The sequence below is a fragment of the Parasteatoda tepidariorum genome, chromosome 8 (assembly GCF_982258835.1).
Source record: "Parasteatoda tepidariorum strain Cologne lab strain chromosome 8, Ptep-v5.0, whole genome shotgun sequence".
Classification (NCBI taxonomy): Eukaryota; Metazoa; Arthropoda; class Arachnida; order Araneae; family Theridiidae; genus Parasteatoda; species Parasteatoda tepidariorum.
Window position 1 is genome coordinate 111,131,389 of NC_141762.1, and position 12,553 is coordinate 111,143,941.

General features: G+C 32.1%; 1 long non-coding RNA gene across 1 annotated transcript; it reads left to right on the forward strand.

Moving 5' to 3' along the window:
* The first annotated feature begins 509 nt into the window (after positions 1-509).
* On the forward strand, positions 510-7,070 carry LOC147806688 (uncharacterized). The gene is made up of 2 exons (XR_015428511.1): positions 510-6,457; positions 6,528-7,070. It is a non-coding gene; the product is annotated as an uncharacterized LOC147806688 (long non-coding RNA).
* The last annotated feature ends 5,483 nt before the right edge of the window (positions 7,071-12,553 follow it).

Consider the following 12,553-nt stretch of genomic DNA (forward strand, 5'->3'; position numbering starts at 1 on the left):
AATTAAGAGGAGGTAAATATTGCTTCAGTATTTTTTATTCATCGCGATATGGTGCTAATGGACATGTTTTGGGGAGCAAAAACTTTATTGGATCATTTTTGGATAAATCCTCATACTGGTCTATCGAAAAAGGAACAAATTGAAGTTATAAATAACAAAAAAGTGTTCAATCGCAGTATTACTGGCCTAGTAGGTGAGACGATAAACTTTTCTCTTCCTTTGCTCTTCCAGGAACTTTTCATTTAATATATTCTTCATTTTTCAGCGTTTCAATGATCATCATATTGTGATCAAGTTGGTTTTAAAATACACCAAGAAACAGTATCCTGGAAGTATAGGCAGTCAAGGGCCAGCAGCGCTCCTTAGTGTAGAGAACACTATCCATAATATCGGTTAATTCTACCTCATTAGTTTAGATTTAATTTATCATTTTTTGTGCATAGGTACAGCTTTTGTGTCGTGTATTTTTCAGAATTTACAGTCTTGGTAATATGGTGCTGGTGGACATGATTTGGGGAGCTAAAACTTCATCCGATCATTTTTGGATAAATCCTCATACTGGTCTATGGAAAAAGGAACAAATTGAAGTTATAAATGACAAAAAAGTGTTCAATCGCAGTATTACTGGCCTAGTAGGTGAGACGATAAACTTTTCTCTTCCTTTGCTCTTCCAGGAACTTTTCATTTAATATATTCTTCATTTTTCAGCGTTTCAATGATCATCATATTGTGATCAAGTTTGTTTTAAAATACACCAAGAAACAGTAACCTGGAAGTATAGGTAGTCAAGGGCCAGCAGCGCTCCTTAGTGTAGAGAACACTATCCATAATATCGGTTAATTCTACCTCATTAGTTTAGATTTAATTTATCATTTTTTGTGCATAGGTACAGCTTTTGTGTCGTGTATTTTTCAGAATTTACAGTCTTGGTAATATGGTTCTGGTGGACATGTTTTGGGGAGCTAAAACTTCATCCGATCATTTTTGGATAAATCCTCATACTGGTCTATGGAAAAAGGAACAAATTGAAGTTATAAATGACAAAAAAGTGTTCAATCGCAGTATTACTGGCCTAGTAGGTGAGACGATAAACTTTTCTCTTCCTTTGCTCTTCCAGGAACTTTTCATCTAATATATTCTTCATTTTTCAGCGTTTCAATGATCATCATATTGTGATCAAGTTGGTTTTAAAATACACCAAGAAACAGTAACCTGGAAGTATAGGCAGTCAAGGGCCAGCAGCGCTCCTTAGTGTAGAGAACACTATCCATAATATCGGTTAATTCTACCTCATTAGTTTAGATTTAATTTATCATTTTTTGTGCATAGGTACAGCTTTTGTATCGTGTATTTTTCAGAATTTACAGTCTTGGTAATATGGTGCTGGTGGACAAGTTTTGGGAAGCTAAAACTTCATCCGATCATTTTTGGATAAATCCTCATACTGGTCTATGGAAAAAGGATTAAATTGAAGTTATAAATGACAAAAAAGTGTTCAATCGCAGTATTACTGGCCTAGTAGGTGAGACGATAAACTTTTCTCTTCCTTTGCTCTTCCAGGAACTTTTCATCTAATATATTCTTCATTTTTCAGCGTTTCAATGATCATCATATTGTGATCAAGTTGGTTTTAAAATACACCAAGAAACAGTAACCTGGAAGTATAGGCAGTCAAGGGCCAGCAGCGCTCCTTAGTGTAGAGAACACTATCCATAATATCGGTTAATTCTACCTCATTAGTTTAGATTTAATTTATCATTTTTTGTGCATAGGTACAGCTTTTGTGTCGTGTATTTTTCAGAATTTACAGTCTTGGTGATATGGTGCTGGTGGACATGTTTTGGGGAGCTAAAACTTCATCGGATCACTTTTTGGATAAATCCTCAGATAAATCCACATTTTTCTCTGATCTAGAGTTCTCTTATCTATAGTTTTTTTGAGTCTCACTGATAGCATTAAATTGTCGAAGCTGTCGTTATTTTAAATAGGGGATATCTTTAAATCCAATTTGAACGAGGATTTTTAGCACTATGAATGTTATCAAGGAAGAATTTTTGGCTTATTGATTTTGTCCGATATTTAATGAAGCAAATTCCTGATGTTTGCAAATGCATCGCGATGTCGTTGTGAATCACTGATGAACGTGTTATGAAACGGAAAATTTCCGTTGATGGTGTGTACAAGTGTGAAATCCGAATTGGAGCAGAACGGCCGTATATCACTCCCCTCTTCGAGCTTTACACTTGTTAGCCGTTTCGGAACTTTTCCGTTCTTCGGTGCAGTAAGCCTCGGGGTATCGAAAGAACTGGGTGGTCCTGGACTGCGACGCTAGATCGCAAGTCCGTGACCCGAAGTCTCTGAATAACCCTTGCGTTTGCAGCCTGATTTCTTTCTTAAAGCACAAAAATTATTCATCTCGCTCTAGTTAAGCTGAGGTGGGCTAGATTAAGGTCCTGGACTGTAACTAAAGATTGCAAGTCCGTGCCCTGAAAAACCACCCAGCGCTTTACTAACGTTCAATCTTAGATCAAGAACGTTTATAGTGCTCGGAATTCTCGAATTTTGACGTCTCTAATATTTTCTAATTAAGAGGAGGTAAATATTGCTTCAGTATTTTTTATTCATCGCGATATGGTGCTAATGGACATGTTTTGGGGAGCAAAAACTTTATTGGATCATTTTTGGATAAATCCTCATACTGGTCTATCGAAAAAGGAACAAATTGAAGTTATAAATGACAAAAAAGAGTTCAATCGCAGTATTACTGGCCTAGTAGGTGAGACGATAAACTTTTCTCTTCCTTTGCTCTTCCAGGAACTTTTCATTTAATATATTCTTCATTTTTCAGCGTTTCAATGATCATCATATTGTGATCAAGTTGGTTTTAAAATACACCAAGAAACAGTATCCTGGAAGTATAGGCAGTCAAGGGCCAGCAGCGCTCCTTAGTGTAGAGAACACTATCCATAATATCGGTTAATTCTACCTCATTAGTTTAGATTTAATTTATCATTTTTTGTGCATAGGTACAGCTTTTGTGTCGTGTATTTTTCAGAATTTACAGTCTTGGTAATATGGTGCTGGTGGACATGTTTTGGGGAGCTAAAACTTCATCCGATCATTTTTGGATAAATCCTCATACTGGTCTATGGAAAAAGGAACAAATTGAAGTTATAAATGACAAAAAAGTGTTCAATCGCAGTATTACTGGCCTAGTAGGTGAGACGATAAACTTTTCTCTTCCTTTGCTCTTCCAGGAACTTTTCATTTAATATATTCTTCATTTTTCAGCGTTTCAATGATCATCATATTGTGATCAAGTTTGTTTTAAAATACACCAAGAAACAGTAACCTGGAAGTATAGGCAGTCAAGGGCCAGCAGCGCTCCTTAGTGTAGAGAACACTATCCATAATATCGGTTAATTCTACCTCATTAGTTTAGATTAAATTTATCATTTTTTGTGCATAGGTACAGCTTTTGTGTCGTGTATTTTTCAGAATTTACAGTCTTGGTAATATGGTTCTGGTGGACATGTTTTGGGGAGCTAAAACTTCATCCGATCATTTTTGGATAAATCCTCATACTGGTCTATGGAAAAAGGAACAAATTGAAGTTATAAATGACAAAAAAGTGTTCAATCGCAGTATTACTGGCCTAGTAGGTGAGACGATAAACTTTTCTCTTCCTTTGCTCTTCCAGGAACTTTTCATCTAATATATTCTTCATTTTTCAGCGTTTCAATGATCATCATATTGTGATCAAGTTTTTTTTAAAATACACCAAGAAACAGTAACCTGGAAGTATAGGCAGTCAAGGGCCAGCAGCGCTCCTTAGTGTAGAGAACACTATCCATAATATCGGTTAATTCTACCTCATTAGTTTAGATTTAATTTATCATTTTTTGTGCATAGGTACAGCTTTTGTGTCGTGTATTTTTCAGAATTTACAGTCTTGGTGATATGGTGCTGGTGGACATGTTTTGGGGAGCTAAAACTTCATCGGATCACTTTTTGGATAAATCCTCAGATAAATCCACATTTTTCTCTGATCTAGAGTTCTCTTATCTATAGTTTTTTTGAGTCTCACTGATAGCATTAAATTGTCGAAGCTGTCGTTATTTTAAATAGGGGATATCTTTAAATCCAATTTGAACGAGGATTTTTAGCACTATGAATGTTATCAAGGAAGAATTTTTGGCTTATTGATTTTGTCCGATATTTAATGAAGCAAATTCCTGATGTTTGCAAATGCATCGCGATGTCGTTGTGAATCACTGATGAACGTGTTATGAAACGGAAAATTTCCGTTGATGGTGTGTACAAGTGTGAAATCCGAATTGGAGCAGAACGGCCGTATATCACTCCCCTCTTCGAGCTTTACACTTGTTAGCCGTTTCGGAACTTTTCCGTTCTTCGGTGCAGTAAGCCTCGGGGTATCGAAAGAACTGGGTGGTCCTGGACTGCGACGCTAGATCGCAAGTCCGTGACCCGAAGTCTCTGAATAACCCTTGCGTTTGCAGCCTGATTTCTTTCTTAAAGCACAAAAATTATTCATCTCGCTCTAGTTAAGCTGAGGTGGGCTAGATTAAGGTCCTGGACTGTAACTAAAGATTGCAAGTCCGTGCCCTGAAAAACCACCCAGCGCTTTACTAACGTTCAATCTTAGATCAAGAACGTTTATAGTGCTCGGAATTCTCGAATTTTGACGTCTATAATATTTTCTTATTAAAAGGGGTTAAATATTGCTTCTGGGTAAGATTAGTTAGGTGGTAGAATGTTGCATTTTGAAAATGTGAACAGTTGTAATATTCCAAATTTGAACTAAGCCATAATCGGTTTCTTAAGATAAACTTCTATATCTTCATGGATCTACCTCTGCGAATAAGAATTTTCTTGATACCGAAATTATTTATTTGAAAATCTAATTTATCATATTTACGATGAAAATCACTAAATTTTTTAACTTGTGTTCGCGTAGGATTTAGAAACCTGAGCTTAGTCAAAATTTTCTTAAAATGATATTTTTTTGAAGTATAATTTTGCGGATTATGGCAGCAAAGTATGCCACTTGTACTTGAAGGTACTTACACGACGATTGCAAGCTGCATTGCAACAATAAAATGTATAGAATTTAGCTGGCAACTACTGCCAAATTGAGCAATCCTTCTTATTGTTCAAAAACAGTTCATCCTTCTTAATGTTCAAAAAAAGGATCCTGCACTAGATCCTGGCCCAGAGAACAGCGTGGATTGACTACACTAATTTAGATTTCAAAGCAATTAAATGAATCTAATACCTTTTCGAGGAAGATCTATAAAGATACGAAAGTCCTTGGCCCACCAACGGCTGTAGAGTCTATCGCTTATGCTTCCCGATGAGGTGTTATTCATCCTGGAATTACCCTAAATTCACATTTCTCTCTATCAAACGGAGTTTTTTCAAGAAAGCTTATTTTTACTTAATAAATTTTTGTTAGTGAGTCAATTTTATGAGATTAAATTTTTTAGTGTTAACCCACTTTAAGTCACCAGAATTTGATTCTATGAGAAAAAGAAATAAATGAACCTAATGCTTAGGTGAAGCAGGTATAAACTAATTTGTTATTTTACAATGTATGGAAACCCTAATTGTCAAGGTAAGAAAGGTGTAAAAATCCGTAGTTAAATTTAAAACTTGTTATATTTAAGTTTTTAACAGAATATTGGAAGACTAAAATTATTAAATCATAATTATCCAATTAAAATTATTCAATTATTCCTGTAACGAAATTATTCAAAGTCATTTAAATTGTTTAACTTTATTTTAAATCTATTTCTGATGGATTTTTATCTTCAGTAATTTTAAGATCTTATTCAATATCTTTCAAATTAGCAGTTAATTCAAATTTTTTTAGTATTATTTTTAAATACAGATTTAGTTTCTTCTGTTCATTTCTAAATTAAAACTCAACTGGAACTCTTTCTTTTGGTTTGCATTCTTTTGACATTTCTTAAAATTTACTTTGAGAAATCTTTAGTAATTGACAAAAGCATTCAAATTTGAATGAAAATAAAAGCTCAAAATAAAAGTTAACAATGCATAAAAACGCCAAAATAGCGTGTTCTCCCTGTGCAATAATATATATGTATTATGATAACATTAAAAAGTACTTAAATCTGGTATAAAATTCAAACTTTTAAAGTTAATTATTCTTTTTTTTTCGAAGCTGGTTTAAAGGTTTATTCTATCTTAGTGGTTTGGATTGTTTAATTTCTCCTTCTGTTTTTGCGCATGGATACTGCTCGTGTGTCTTGTATTTTTCAGAATTGACCTTCTTCTCGACATGCTGCTGATGGACACGTTTTGGGGAACTGAAACTGAAAAGGATGCTAAGCTTTGAATAAAGAATCAGATGAATCTAGGAAAAGCTGCACTATCTTTAAAAAACAGAAAACTTTATTCCTTGTTGGTCTAGCAGGTGAGACGATAACCTTTATTTTTCACTCTTACCCAAAGCCTCTATTTAAACAAAAAATCTTATTATCCAGATTCATGGGTTTGTGACATTCAGATGAAAGAGCTTCTCAACGTTGTTCTGCAATCTTTATCAAATGGGGATTAGTTTTTGCCCTCCCAATGAAGTGGCTCAGAATGAAGTGGCTCCAGAATCTGCTGTTGTAGACATATACTCACACAGACCACAGTGCTGACATTAAATGTCTTTAGTGGTAAACGGATAGTGGCTTACCGTCGGGCTAACCGTGGGAGGTCTTTCATGGTTTTCCTGACCATGTAACGCAAATGCGGGTTAGTTGCAACAAAGTCCTCCATGAAGGCTAGTTTGATCCAGGTGTTCCCTTGTCTTCTGGTTTTGATTCCATTCTTATGGAACTGAAGATTTATATTTGCAACATATAGATTTATATTACTAAACAAGCCTGTTTTCCAATCATTGAGTTTTGGTGAATAGATTTAAGTTGTTCTTGCTCAAAGGCCTGCAATAGCATGTAGAATTTTTTCAGCTTATTTATAAAATGTTAAACTCTAAGGTCCGTATTGATTGTTTACTTAGTTGTTATACTGACTTTCATTTGTTGTTGTTGTGTAATGGAAGATAATGTTAGAAAAAAATATTTTTTTAACAAAAACTATTAAATATATTGTGTAAAATATTACCTAGTTTATGTAATTCCAGAGCCTACATGAAAAGTGTCCACAGTACCTGTTTTTTTACTGTTAGAAAGCTTTTGTGGCTAAGAGCAGACAAGCGATCGCAGAGTGAGGTTATATAAAGCGTGGCGTTTAGGAATAATTTAAAAACAAAATGTGACTTTTTTTTTTCTAGAAAATTAGTTACGGAAAACTAGTTGTGTAAACATATTCGTGATTAATTGATACGAGCAGTGATTAATTTTCTATTAATATTGGTTAGAAATTTCTTAGATACCTTAAAGTCTTGAAAAACAAATTAAGCCTTTTGTAGGGAAATTTTTTAAATATTGAATTTGTCATTTTGAAAAGGGGTGTTCTTCACTTTGGATCCATTGGAGAAAACCCCTTTTCAAAATGATTTAATTCAATTTCTAAATTAGTCTAGAAAATTTTTAAATGTGTTATTTAATGTTAAGTAACTTTGATCAAAATCCCCTTTTATTTAAGTTATCAAGTAGATTTATAATTTCATAGAAAAACTTCCCGTATATTTCATAAATACATTTTTACTTTTTTCATGTGTAGGCTTAAATTCATGAAATAAAATGTAATTTCAGATTATTGAAATTAGTTTAATTGCAATTTCTCCCTTAATTTCAAATGTTTCTGGAAATAAGCTGTTAAAATTTAAAGATCCATTCAGATTAATAAAATTAAAACCCCTGCTTCTAATTTCTTAAAACTTTTTATTTTAATACAGATTTATGCGAAAATTAACTGTTTCATGGAAATTTTTTTATCTGAATATGCGAAAATATGAGATTCCAAATTTTAAATTAAGTAAGTCTTAAGACTTTGCTTGTATTCACTGCTGGTTGAGAAAAATTATATTTTTATATTAGATTCAATCCTTTAAAACAAACTTTCAGATTAACTGCTCTGAGTCGCCGAAGCTTTTATTGTCCCTGTCAAAGTTTTTCAAACTTAGTATTTTATTCACTGTAATATTCTATGTAATATATTCTGTTCTGTGTAATCTATTCTATGTAATATATTCTGTTCTGTGTAATCTATTCTATGTATTATATTTGTATTGATCATAAGGGATATAGCTGTGAAAAAAGTAGAAAAATTGTATTAATGTGTTTTTTTTCCTTTCCATAATTTGCCACTTCAAATTTATCCAACTTAAATTGGTAACTCATTTTGATATGGTGTTGTGTTGCATAATTTTGATATTGTAATGGAATATTTCGCTATTGGATAACTGAAGTTGTTAAATTTTGTAAATTGCGTTAAACTTTTTACATAATGTACAGATTAAATTTCCATTTCAACTTTGTCTTGTAATATTTTAGTGATAAATAAATGTGTTTATACTTGAAATTTAGTTTTTGATTATTGTTTGGTTGACCATCTTTTTCCTAGGATTCGTTTAAGGTTTTTAGATTGAAATTTCCCGATAAGGGAACATAATTAAACTAATGTTATTGTTTTCAGATTAAAAAAAAGTACATATCTGCGAAAAGTTATTTCTGTAGCACCTGTTTCAACGCTGAGCCAAATAAACTATATCAAATTGAGTAAGTTTTTGTTCTAGGTCGAATTTCCACGAAGTGAGAGCAAATCTTTATTGTTCGAAAGAATGACTTCAATATTTAAGGGTCAGTTTATGTAGCTTCACTTCTGATGCATAAAACGTGATAAATAATTGTTTTTTAGCATCTTTAATTTTACGAGTTCCTGTATGAAATACAGTCGGACTTTTATTTAACGAACTTCATTTTTACGAATTTCTGTATTTTACAAATTTTTTCGAGAAATTGAAGGGAGTCAACCTTCATCTTATCAAAAGGTACCTAGTGATAGAATCAAGTTAACATGTCTTATATACCAGTGATTTGGTATTTAATATTTGAAGTGGTAGTTACGTTCCCTTCCAGAATTTTATCTGTGCTCATAATTCGATGAAATATTAACTTGATTCATGCTGTTTTATTTATTTATATTCATTTTTGCTCATTATAGTTTTTCTTCGTAGCATTTCGCTCATTATTTTTTTCCTTCATTTTCTGTTTTTATAGCATTTCGCTAATTTTCTTTTTTATTTTATTTCTTTTCTTCATTTTTTTGCAGCACATTTCGCTCATTTTTTCCCTATTATGCTTATTACCGGGACACTTTATATACTTCACCGGATCCTTTTTTTTTTGTTTTTTCAGCAGTTTATATTAGGCAAATTTACTGTTTTATTGTGGACCATCCATCATGTTAGCGAGTTCATATCACGTCCGGGTCACCATTTTAGGGAGTTAGGTTAATACGACTATGTCAACCTTTATCTATCAAAAGGTACCTAGTGATAGAATCAAGTTAACATGTCTTATATACTAGTGATTTGGTATTTAATATTTGTAGTGGTAGTTACGGCACAGAACCAGGAACATTTTGGAAATTTCTTCGTAAAATAACTTCCAAATAACGAAGTGAATTTTCGAATTAACGAACTTTTCATTGAGAACCACTTTCCCTATTTTCCAAAATATTTCAGAACATTTCAAACTTGTTAATTTTATAGGGAAACTGACCTTGAATTAATTTTTGAAGCCACTGCTTTATGAAATATATTACTGTTTTTTCTAAAATTTATCGTAAAGAAAGCAGTAACTTCTCTTTACCTTTTTGTTTGCATTTCAAATAAATACTCTAAGTTAGTTCAAATTAACTGATTCTATCCGTAGCAATTAAACTTAAGAACGCGTGTGGTAAAGTATGTTTAAAACCACAAATCACTTCTATAATAAATGCAACTATATTTTTATGCATAAAATTAGCCTTTTCTTAGTTGAAAATGTATATAGCATGATAGTGTAATATTGGATAATGTTTTGCACTATTCTTGCTTTCCATGCAGATTTCTTTTATGGTTAAGATTTGTAAAATCAAGAATTGATACAAGTTTACAAGAGTGCATTAATTGCTATTTTAATTATGTCTAGTGTTCATGAATTTAAAACCCGTTTTGTGTTTAAGTATTTCGAAAGGTGATTTTCTATTTAACGAATTTTCCATATAGCTAACTTATTATCTGGATTTAGTGACTTCGTTAAATTGAGGTTTGACTGTATTTCCATTTACGAAAATTATTAAAATATTTCTATTTACAAGTTGCTGTATAAAAATTTCTATTATAAGAAAAAGAATAATCATGTCAACCAGTGTCAATCAGTGGAAGACAGGAAAAAGTTCATACTATCCAGCTTCTCTTTTTTTGGTTCACTATATACACAAAAAATAATATGATACGTGTTATTTTTCGTGTCAAGGTACATGGACTAACATTTCGTTCACTATATCCGGGAGTTGACTAAAAACCGTGTGAGCGGGGTCTGACTATATATATACACACAGTCAAACCCCTCCAAACATGCGGGGTTTGACCAGGGCCTGATTATCGCCTAGGCCCAATAGGCACGGACCTAGGGCCCACACTTTCTGGGGAGCCTCAAAAATTAGTAAAAAGTTCACACTATTAAATTTAAAAAAAAAATACTTAAAGAAACAGTTTATCTCAAAAAAGGTATTTTTTATTTAAAATTTTCTTTAGATTGTGATAAACCAAGCTCTTGTAAACATTGCACGAATCAATATCGAAAGCACAGCCGTATTTTAATGAGTGCCATTTTTACTCCAACGGCTTAAGCAAATGCAACAAGAATGCATATTCACAAAGTCTCTCATAAATGATTAGTGCCAACGAGAACTAAAATCTTATTCTTAACAAATATGTAAAGCTGTAGATGGAAGGCTGCAGTCCTTAAAATAAATAAGATGATCAGTTACTTTTAGAAAAAATCACTGATTTCAATTGTTTGTGGTTACCAAACTATTATTTATTCTGATATAACATTGTTTTGTTGTTTCATATTTTGCTTTCATATTTAGATGTTTAAACTTTATCTTAGAAAAAAAATCTTCAATTGTCTACTTTCAAATTTTTTAAAAATGTTTCTCTTGAATCATGCAGTTCAATAGATTCTTTTTAGAGTTTGGACAACTCTTCAGGAATTTAATTTCAAAATATTTTGCTAGGGGCCCCGAAAATTTTGTGGGCAATGGGCCTGAATTTGCCTTGATCGATTTCGGGGTTTGACTGTATATATAGATCAAGCATGCTTAGGAACTAAACACTGGAGGTTTCACGTTCGGTTGACCACCTTACCGGAACATCTGCTCCTGCATCCCAGAGCCCAAGCTCAAGAAAACTGAGATGGGCACAGTAGGCCTCGGCCCTCTATGGGCTGTCGCGCCACTTTTAGTTTGATATATATATATATATATATATATATATATATATATATATATATATATATATATATATATATATATATATATATATATATATATATATATATATATATATATATATATATATATATATATATATATATATATATATATATATATATATAATGTCTCACTTTATTTTGTTTTAATAAAAGTTTAAATTTGCTAGATAATTGGATTTATCTGCACCTTCGAAAATCAGTTGGCTTTTTTTTTAATCAGTTACTGTAACGCACTATATTTATTATTTAATGAAATAAACATTATAATGAGTGCACTATAATTTGAATACGTTATTGTGATAGCCATAGAATTTAACATGAACAATGCCGGAACCAACTAACCCTTCAAGTTTCAGTAGCAACGGAACTACGGAAGGTGACTTAATTCCCTTCTCCCTCAAAAGTAATAATTTTTTTTTTTTTAATTACGTTTTCAATATTTATGTTCTCTGTATGCAGTGTATGTCTTTTGTTTCATTTATTTATAAAATTTATGAAGTATTATAATTATTATTTTATATTTATAAAATTTAGTTTTTAAAAAAAACTTTTCTTTTAAAACAAGTTGTTTGCCGTTTACACAAAGAGAATCTGTTTATTTCTAGTTTTAAAAAAAGCTTTTTTTAAAAAAAAAAAAAAAGTTGAAAGACAAGTTTAAAAAGAAACGAAAAAAAAACTGAGATATTTTATGCATGAGTGTGGGGGTGGGAGGTTGCATGGACAAGTGAAGAAAAAATAGCAATAGATGACAGGGAAGAATAATTTCGAGAAATTTTAATATTAATTTTTTAGTTCGATGCTTCTTGTTTTTGCTTCAACTAATGTATTTTCATGCCCGAGTGTAAATTATCATAAATGATTGTGGCAATCGCACGATCATGATAAATCCAGAGTAAAATCAAATAAGGATTTCATTCTCATCATTTTTTTACATTTAACAATATATTTTTTTAATGTATCTATACTGTGAAAGACCGAAAAGACTGTCGATTTTCACTTGTTGTTGTTGTTTCTAATGCCACTTGCCACACGGGCAAGCCTGTTTGGCGAAACCGAGCAAATTTAAGGCAGAG